The following is a 10,179-nucleotide window of genomic DNA, read 5'->3' as shown; positions in this document are numbered from 1 at the left end:
AAATACTATAAGTAATGATAGAAGTGATGACCAATGCAAAGTTAGCTGTCAATATTTGTTCACACCTAGGCGTGTAAGTACTATGAATATTTTAAAATTTGCCGTTTGCCAGGGTTTGAAAAATGTCTGTCCATTTGTAATGTTCCCAGAATTCAAATTTCACTCCTATTGTGGAGTTTATGGTTAATTAGCATTAAGCAGTATGTGAAAGATAGAGCTGTCTCCTATCGGGATGAGATTTTGGAAACTGCCTTTTGAATATCTGTTGACCTGAAGGCAATTTTCACTCTGCAGTGGAGTGTGCACTGATATGAAACTTCCTGGCAGGTTAAAACTGTGTGCCGGACAAGACTCGAACTCGGGACCTTTGCCTTTCGCAGGCAAGTGCTCTACCACTGAGCTACCCAAGCACGCCTCGCGACCCGTCCTCACAGCTTACTGGCGGAATTAAGCTGCGAGCACGGGTCGCGAGGTGTGCTTGGGTAGCTCAGTGGTAGAGCACTTTCCCGCCAAAAGCAAAGGTCCCGAGTTCGAGTCTCGGTTTGGCACACAGTTTTAATCTGTCAGTAAGTTTCATCTGTTGACCTCTCAGCTTCACCAAACACATTTTGAGCACACCAGTTTGGCCTTGTATAGAGGAGAGACATATGAATGAAACTGAGAATGCACTAAATTCCCAGAATTACGGAGAACATTCTCGAGTTCCCACGAGTAAAAATTTGGAGAATATACTTCACCTGAGAATGTTTTTAGCGTGATTAAAAGGGTGGTCAATGTGAGGAACATTCTCGGAAATAAAACTGTGGGAATTTCTTGAAGTGAGCTGTATAGGATAGTTAAAGCTGAGTGTGGTCTAGAGGTCAAGTTTTAATTTTTATTTGTAAAAATGGTAGAATTTTTGTCCAGAAGGCAAAACAATATACTTAACCTGAAGACAATAAAGAGAGAAACTAATGTAACGAAACTGCACGGGCGACCACTTAAGTACCTAACAGGTGAGTGGATCATTATACATTATATTTAACCAAAATTCTCATGTTTAGTGATGTGGGCTGGATATATTCCCAGTGGGAGGCAACTTATAAAATGGGAATATTGCCAGGAATATTTTTTTGGCTCGTGAAGATTCCCAAAAATTGGGAATTTATGAAAATTTTTATATTTTGAATATTTTAACACTTGTTAACAGTTGAAGGACTTAAAAACTAGGTTAGCTAAAATTCGTACTTTTTAATCAAAGATTTATCATTCCATGCATTAATTTCCTTGCAAATTCCATGCAAAACATCATTTACCATAAGTGTGACGGAAAAAATAATTTGGAATATTGGCTAGACCTACTAATTGTAGGCAAGTTGAAACCTCACATTTCTCTGGATGAAATCTAATCTTATAAAATATTTCTCTGGAGGCACATAAGTGTATCACAGGACTACCTGGAACATTTTCAACCCTATTTGGAATATGTGATTCATTTTCTGTATAAAAATACTCCTACCACCACTAGTGGTCTGGTGACGATGTGAGGGGGTTTCATGTAGAAATGTCAGAGACTGACCTGTTGATATTTATTCCATGTAAGTAGACTTTAAAGAGATTACAAGTATGAAGCACAATCTGTCTGATTTGTGTGGGTCGGTAGTTGATGCACATCGTGTTTCTGGGCCAAAGATCATGCCACATAGCTCCATATCGCAAATACATTTAATATCTGCTCTCAAAGCCTCATGGTACAAAACAGTTGCCAGTGACAGCCCTTTTTCTTGGAATGACAGTTATGGCAGAATTACAGGTTTCCACAGAATCGGGTGACACTACGGCGGCCGGCCGGTGTGGCCGTGCGGTTAAAGGCGCTTCAGTCTGGAACCGCGTGACCGCTACGGTTGCAGGTTCGAATCCTGCCTCGGGCATGGATGTGTGTGATGTCCTTAGGTTAGTTAGGTTTAATTAGTTCTAAGTTCTAGGCGACTGATGACCTCAGAAGTTGAGTCGTATAGTGCTCAGAGCCATTTTTTGACACTACGGCAAAAGCTGCTAGAGATGTGGATGAAATGTCTGTACAGTGTGTGTGTGTGTGTGTGTGTGTGTGTGTGTGTGTGTGTGTGTGTAATATATGCATATGCAAACGAAGCCATGGGCTAAAAGCTACTTTTCAATAAGAAAGTAGCACACGTTCATTTGGGTGCTTTAGAAGAGAGTTCAAACATTTCAAGCAAATTTGTATTTGGCCAACTAAACACTTGTGACATTTGTCATACACGGACCATTTGCATAGTTAATTCTTCATGCAAAATTTATCTTCCTTCTGATATAACAATATCAACTATTTGATTCATTTTGAACTGTCTGTCAACAAATACAGTATGCTGGACTTAAAAGTATTTGTGATTAAAGTTTTGATACATCTTTCTAGTGGAATTTGTTCAAGGGAAGTACTGAAATGTTTGAATTCACTTCTTAACTGTTGAAAATGGAAGACCACTTACACATCTTAACAAAATTTGTTAAATTCCTGATGATAAACTGCTCAAAGTAAAGAATTTTCTGGCAGCATGAGTTATTTCTGTGGCACACAGGATGATATCCAGAAAAGGAAGCAAGTCAGCGCTGAGTCACAACTTTACTGCAGGTAGAGATTCCAGTTACAGAATGGCTAAAATATAAGAAATACTAGGGAATTAGACATTGAATTGCTTAAAACATTTATCACAACTGCAGACTTCATAGTATGTAACACACCACTTGAAGTCAGTCTCACAGAATCAAAAGGCTTATAACTTCACCTGTTTCATGAATAGTATGTACACAGCTTAATTCAAACTGAGGCGGCTTTTCCCACATCTATACAACCAGCCACAATGCATGTCAGAGGATGAACAAGCCCTCTATCCACTGACCTGTGTAACAATGGAAAATCCAGGATAAAATATCATGTAAAGGACAGATTGCTGCCCGCCATATAGACGAGGCACTGAGTACCAAACAGGCACAACAAGACTGTCATAAGGAAAGAAAACTGTGGGTGGGTGGTGGGCAAAGTAATAGGTTGGGGCAGACTAATGGGCACTTTGGTGAATAGAAGGCTGTGTAATGCTAGAGAGAGCAGGGAAGGGGATAAATAAGTGAATGATGGAATAGAAAATGTAAGATATATTTGAGTGTGTTCCCACCTGCACAGTTAAGAAAATCTGGTGTAGTAGGAAGGATCCAGATGGTGATGGCTGTGAAGCAGTGATTGAAGTGAAGCACGTGCTCTGCAGTGTGTTCAGTAGCTGGGTGGCACAGCTCTCTCTTGGCCAGTTTGCCATTTGCATAATATATGTATAACCACTAGTTAAAAATGTATTTTGAAATGAACGTCAGTGGATAACAATTACAGTAAAATATTAGTTTGACATTAGGTAAACTACAATGTAGAGAACGAGCTGTAATGACTTAATGCAGTGTTCTTTATGTGAAAGATATGAATTAAACAACGGAAAATCCAGGATGGAATGTAACAATGAATTACAATTTGTTAAAACTGTTTTTAAAGAAGTCATTAACCTTATTTGAAAACTTCATGTAATGAGACTGCAATTACCATATAGCAGAGGTGCTGAGTCACACATAGTCACAACAAAAAGACTCACAAATAAAACTTTTGGCCCGTAAGGTCTTCATCAAAATGCATGTGCACATGCTGGGGTGGGGAGGAGGGTGGATAGTAGGGTAGGGGTGACTGACAGTGTATTGCTTCTGGGTAGTGAGCAGGCAGGGAAGAGGTGGAGAGTGTAGGGCAGGTATGTGCAGTCGGGAGGCTAGACGGTGGGCAGGGGAGAGGGGGTAGTGGGAAAGGAGAGAAGTAAAATGACTGAGTGCAATGGTGGAATGTGGGCTGTATACATGATGGAATGGGAACAGGGAGGCTGGATGGGTGAGGACAATGACCAATGAAGGTAGAGGGCAGGAGGGTTCTGGGAAGGTAGGCTATATTGCAGGGAAAGTTCCCACCTGCACAATTCAGAAAAGCTGGTGTTGGTGGGTAGGACCCATATTGCAAAGGGTATGAAGCATTTATTGAAATGAAATGAAGGATGTCATGTTTGGCAACATTCTCAGCAACTGGGTGGTCCACTTGTTTATTATCCACAGTTCATTGGTGTCCATTCTTCTGGACAGACAGCTTGTTGGTTGTTATGCCCACACAGAATGCAGCACAGTCATTGCAGCTTAGTTTGTAGATCACATGGTTGGTTTCACAGGACAGGTCTTGTATCTGTGTCTACTAGAGGGGTATGAGTCACGAGGTTATTTAGGGATGGAAGAGTATATTGTGTAGGTTCGGTGGAATACCATTTGGTAGGGGTGGGCAGGGTATTGGGCATGACATTTCACATTTCATCTTATTTTACAGTGTCTTGTGCTGAATACTAAGGCCTACATCCTGCACGTCATGTAATGACTTTAGAGTCATGGCCATTGATGTACAATAAAACTCTGTATGAAATGTTTATTGAGAATTCAGTGAAATATATGGCATGAACGTATATTAATAACATTATTATCTGCGATACTGTCAGCAGCTACAGGGAAAATGATCTAATTTTGTAACAGCAAAGCTATTGAGTGTTACTAAATAGAGGGCATATTAGGCAAGATGCATCCCTCCTAGGTCTTAATTGGACCTGCTGCCAAGAGGGTGGCTTTCATAAAGCTCCCAAAAGTAGGTGCTTTTCATTGCCACCTGCTCATTGTGCGGAGCAGTACCAGAAGACCTCAGATGACAAAATCTAAAAATCTGTCCTTCCCATGTAATGCCAAAGTAATGTACAAACACAGTTCATTATCAGGAACAAAAAGTGTTGAATTGCAGATGAAAATTTAAAGTGCCCATTATGAGAACTGAAATTAGGGAGTTGTTTGTTAAGGAGCGAATGGTTAGTGATGATTTTTATAGGTTGTATATTGAGTTGGGAAGCCTTGCAAGTTTTTTAGTGTTTGTGTTTTATTTGTTGTTGTAAGGGACACTGTGGAAAAAAGTATCTAATGAAACAAGGCTAAGGCATAATAACAAAGTTCTGAGATCAGTAGGTCAGCCTTCTTATGTTACTGCAGAAAGTGAAATGAAATTTGATTTTTATCATAGGGTGCTAATTTTGACAAACATCAACTTAAGTGAGCAGAAAAAATGAATATTAAACAAAGGTCTAAAATATGTTAGTAGGAAGATAGTATCGTTCATGTGAAGTATGCAACTGATTCTTAAAAAACTTCAAGGATTGAAAAGTAACGATTACTATAGCAGTACACAGAATCACTAGTAATGAATCAAGTACATCTTCTAATGTTAGTACAAATGAAGCAATGATTGTGGATAGTACTGACAGCAATACTAATATAGTTGCAATAATCACTAAGGAGGACAAAAGCAATACATTTGTGGTTGAGGGAAAGCTGAACATGTACCGGTAACAAGTTTTTTTGAGGAAAATAACATAACATAACATCACCTCAATAGAGATCTAACCCCTGGAACACAGAGAAAAATGAATGAAAAGCCGAAAAATATGTAGTGAAATATTTTCACCAAGGGTGGCACAGCAACTTCGCTACGAATCTACATACACCTACACTTACAAAGTTTATAAGGAAGAAATGCTGGTCAGCAAAACTGCTAGAAAATACTTTAATTTTTTGAGGAAAAACTTCCAGTACAGACACCAATATCCAGTCAAGAACAGCTATGAATAGTTAGCCAATAAGATTTGTGATGATTTACCTGTAACTGCAGTCATGAAATTTGTGTTACTGGATGTAGTAAACTTCTACACCAATATGCCGATGGACAGCAGTGTTGAATTTATTATGAGAAGTATAACCAAGTAGGACAGGCTGGCTACGACTGAGAGTAATGAGTTTATTGATTTGCTGTTTAATCTTGAAATACAATTACTTTAACTTTGGTAATGGTATGTACCTCAAAAATGGACTGAGTATGAGAACTTTCCATTTGTGATCAGCTAGCCAATACTGCATTAACTGAAAAAAAAAAAAAAAAAAAATTCTTGAAAATCCAAGATTGACAGAAAAAAGTTTTATTTTAGATATGTTGATAATTCACTTAAGTTAATAAAAAAGCAGTGGTGGTGATATCAATTTATGTGAGAGTTGGAAACTTACAGCTCTGTGAACTTTTCAGGTTTTAATGACAACTGGAAACATGCGGGATTCATTTAAACCACCCAAGTCAGCATAAAAAAGCAGTTTTTTGGTTTCTTGGTCAGAAGTAAACAAATCCATGTTTGAAGCATTTTTGGAAATTTAACACTTATTGGCTGAAATAATGGGTGAAAATTAAAGAAAAAATCATTATTTAATAACTATGAGGTTTGACTGAAAAGTAATGCTTCCACCTTCGTAACTCTTCAACAGTTGGCAGCATGGTATGCAGCAGGTACTGGCAGTTCCAGTTGATGGGAAGCCTTAGCATTGATCGGCTGTGTTGTTACAGTGTAAAGTATAGAACCCTGTGCAGTCAGTCAGTCAATGTGATTTAAGCAACGTGCAGTCATTGAGTTCTTGCAGCAGAAGGTGTCACCTCAAAGGAGATTCATCAGAGAATGAAAGCAGTTTATTGTGATTGTGTTGATGTGACTACTGTGCATTGTTGGGCGAGTAAGTTTAAAGATGTTGAGGCAGGAACATGTGACCTGCGCAACAAACAAAGAGTTGGACTTCCTGTGACAGCAACCACCTAGTTTCACTAGCAAAATGTTGACAGATTGATTCAGGCCGACCATTGTATCACTCAGAGAGAAACTGCGAACACAATTGGCATTTCACAAGAATGTGTGGGTCATATTATTGCTTTGCTTGGCTATCGGAAGATCTGTGTACAGTGGGTACCCTGGATGCTGACTCCTGAAATGAAAGTGCACAGACTTGAAATTTTCCAGGAACTCTTCTTGCCTTATGAGAATAAAGGTGATGCCTTTCCCCATTCAATTGTGACAGGAGATGAAATGTGGGTACACCATTACGACGCGGAGATGAAACGTCAGTCTATGGGATATTGACACAAAGACTTGCCCCAGAAAAAGAAATTCAAGATGCAGCCCTCAGCTGGAAAAATCATGGCCACAGTGTTCTGGGATGCATATGGTGTTAACCATGTTGATTTCCTTGATCATGGAACAACAATAAATTCTGAGGGTTACATTACAAAGCTGCGAACTCGGAAACGACGGCTAACGAGGGTCCGAAAGGAAGAGGGAAATATTTTCCTGCAGCATGACAATGCCAACCGCCCACCACAGCAGAACTTCAGAGACTGAATCTCACCACTGTACGGCATCTTCCATACAGTCCAGTTTTAGCACCATCTGACCTCCACTTGTTCCCAATAATGAAAGACGATCAGCGGGGACATCATTGTGCTTCTGATGAAAACGCTTAGAGAATTGAGAGACCGTGGTTGCAGAAACTGTGTCGACTTCTGTGACGACTTCTGAAAACTTGTTCATCGTTAGCAGAATTGTATCCAATTGGCTGGTGATTATGTGGAAAAGTAAATGTCGGCAATTAAAGATCACATTCAAAGGATTATGCCTGCATTTGATTAATTAAAATATTCCCATCCAAACTCAATTAACATTCAACCCCCCCGTACTAAAGTATTTTGGTATTTGACTTCTTAGTTAGAAACAAAAGAGATATGTATTTAAGTGTTTGTAGAACTTCTATCTCTAAGAGGGTGAAATAAGGGATGAAATGTTTTATGAAAATATTTCATTATGAAAGCGTGTTTTAAAGCTAAATCTATTAAAATTTGAATTTGGTTTTTTTTGTTAGAAATTAAAAAAAGGTTTGTTTTGGAAATTCAGCACCTGCGGGAGTGAAATAAGGGATGAAAGTATTTAGGGAAATATTTCATTAAGCATTTTTGAAGCTACATTGATGAAAATTTGTGCTTGCCTTTTCTTTTAGAAACAAAAATTGCGCATTTCACTGTTTTTGGAATTTCAACCCTTAAAGTGAAGTGGGGGGGGGGGGGGGGGGGGTAGGTGGATAGGGCCAGTTTTGGCTTGTTATTGGCTAGCCCAAACTGCTAAGAATAGAAACTTGAAATTTGGAGAGGGTATTTTACAAAGTAAGCATTGTTTAAGAAGGGATTGCTCGAAATTCCACTCATAAGGGGGTGAAATAGTGGATGAAAATCTTGAAAATATGTTGTCATTAAGGCAATTTTTAATCTAGGACTACAAAAGTTGGTACTTGGTACCTGTTAGAATTAAAAAAGAAAATATTTCAGCATTTTTGGAAATTCAACCGTTAAATGTGTAAAATGATGCGTGAAAATTTTTTGTAAAATGAATCGTGATTAAAAAACTACTAAAGCGTATTTAAAGCTACCTCATTGAAAATTGGTATTTGACTTCTCTGTTAGGAATAAAAAAATACGTTGTTCAATATTTTTGCAAATTCAACCCCCTGACGGATTGAACTAGAGGGTGAACGCAAAGTTTTGTGAAATTATTCATTATGAAAGCCTTTTCTAAGCTAAATCTGTGAAAATTTCTATTTGGCATACCTGGTAGAAACAAAAGAAACGCGTGTTTCATTGCTTTTGGAAGTTCAACCCCCAAGGGAGTGAAATCAGGGGATGAAAATTTTTAAGAATATTTTTCATTATATTGAAAAAAAGCTAAATCTGTAAAACTTGTATCTCACTTCTTGATTAGATATAATAGGGAAATATTCCACGCGGGAAAAATATATTACAAATGTCTGCTTGTGTCTGTGTACGTGCGGATGGATATGTGTGTGTGTGCGAGTGTATACCTGTCCTTTTTTCCCCCTAAGGTAAGTCTTTCCGCTCCCGGGATTGGAATGACTCCTTACCCTCTCCCTTAAAACCCACATCCTTTCGTCTTTCCCTCTCCTTCCCTCTTTCATGACAAAGCGACCATTGGTTGCGAAAGCTAGAATTTTGTGTGTATGTATGTGTCTGTTTGTGTTTCTATCGACCTGCCAGCGCTTTCGTATGGTAAGTCACATCATCTTTGTTTTTAAATATATTTCTTGATTAGATAGAAAGAAATATGCATTAGGGGATGCAAGTTCCTGTGGAAGTATCATCACAAGAACGCAAAAGGCATGCTTAATAAAAACCATGGACTCCAGCTACCAGAGTTGCTTTTTTTGATCATAACTACAATTAGAAAAGACCATACCTTAGAAGCTTTAATTAGTGTGAAAAGTTTAGAAGTTGTTGCAATTTGGGAACTAAATGAAAGAAAACTATTTACAGTCACCAGGATGAACTGACTTTGACTGAATTGTATAGGAAAAGAAACGGCTCATTAATTTTTCAGAAGTCCTAATATGTCTTTATAAAATTGTATTTGATGTAATTACTACACAAACATGAGCAAGGCAGTGGGTGCTTAGCTAATATTTATAATAAAATTGTAGTCAAGTCAACAAGAAGCTACACTCGTATGAGAGTTTACAATTTTACAGTACAATTAGTACAAAAGTGACATGAATTTTTGAAAAAGCATAAAATTATAGTATCATTTTCAACCATGAATAACTTTGGTTGTAGGTTAACATTTTCAATCATGAATAACTGGTTGTAGGTTAACTAATAGTGTTGACAAACGAAGCATTTAGCATGAATTGGATGTGTGTAAATTAGAATCCTTGCACTGCTATGCCTTTTATGTGAGGCAAACAGGAAGATGACTCAAAGTTAGATTTAGTGAACATGTAGCATTGGAAAGGAATGATTAGTACAAAAATCTAATTTCACTTCCCACCTAATTGAAAGTGGACTTTTTGGGGGCTCTCCGAAAGCTGCCTTCTTAGTGGCACATCCAGTTAAGACCCAGGAGGAACACATCTTGCCTAATATGTTCTCTGTATGTAGTAATGCTCAGTAGCTTATCAAATGAGAACAAAATTTGTGATAGCAAAATTTTTCATGTAACGAATGACAGTATCTTGGACAATAATGATATTAACATCAATTCAGGCTATTATATATTTTATAGAATTGTCAATAAACATTTATATTTTGCATGTTACTTTCACTCGGCAGCTGTGACTGAAGTTCTTATGATCTTATTACGTGGAGCACTAGTATGTAGATTTTGATATTTAGTACAAAATACTGTAAAATAAAGTAAAGATAAT

This window comes from Schistocerca piceifrons, chromosome 1 (assembly GCF_021461385.2).
Source record: "Schistocerca piceifrons isolate TAMUIC-IGC-003096 chromosome 1, iqSchPice1.1, whole genome shotgun sequence".
NCBI lineage: Eukaryota > Metazoa > Arthropoda > Insecta > Orthoptera > Acrididae > Schistocerca > Schistocerca piceifrons.
The sequence above is the reverse complement of the archived record's forward strand: the minus strand, read 5'-3'. Positions refer to the sequence as shown.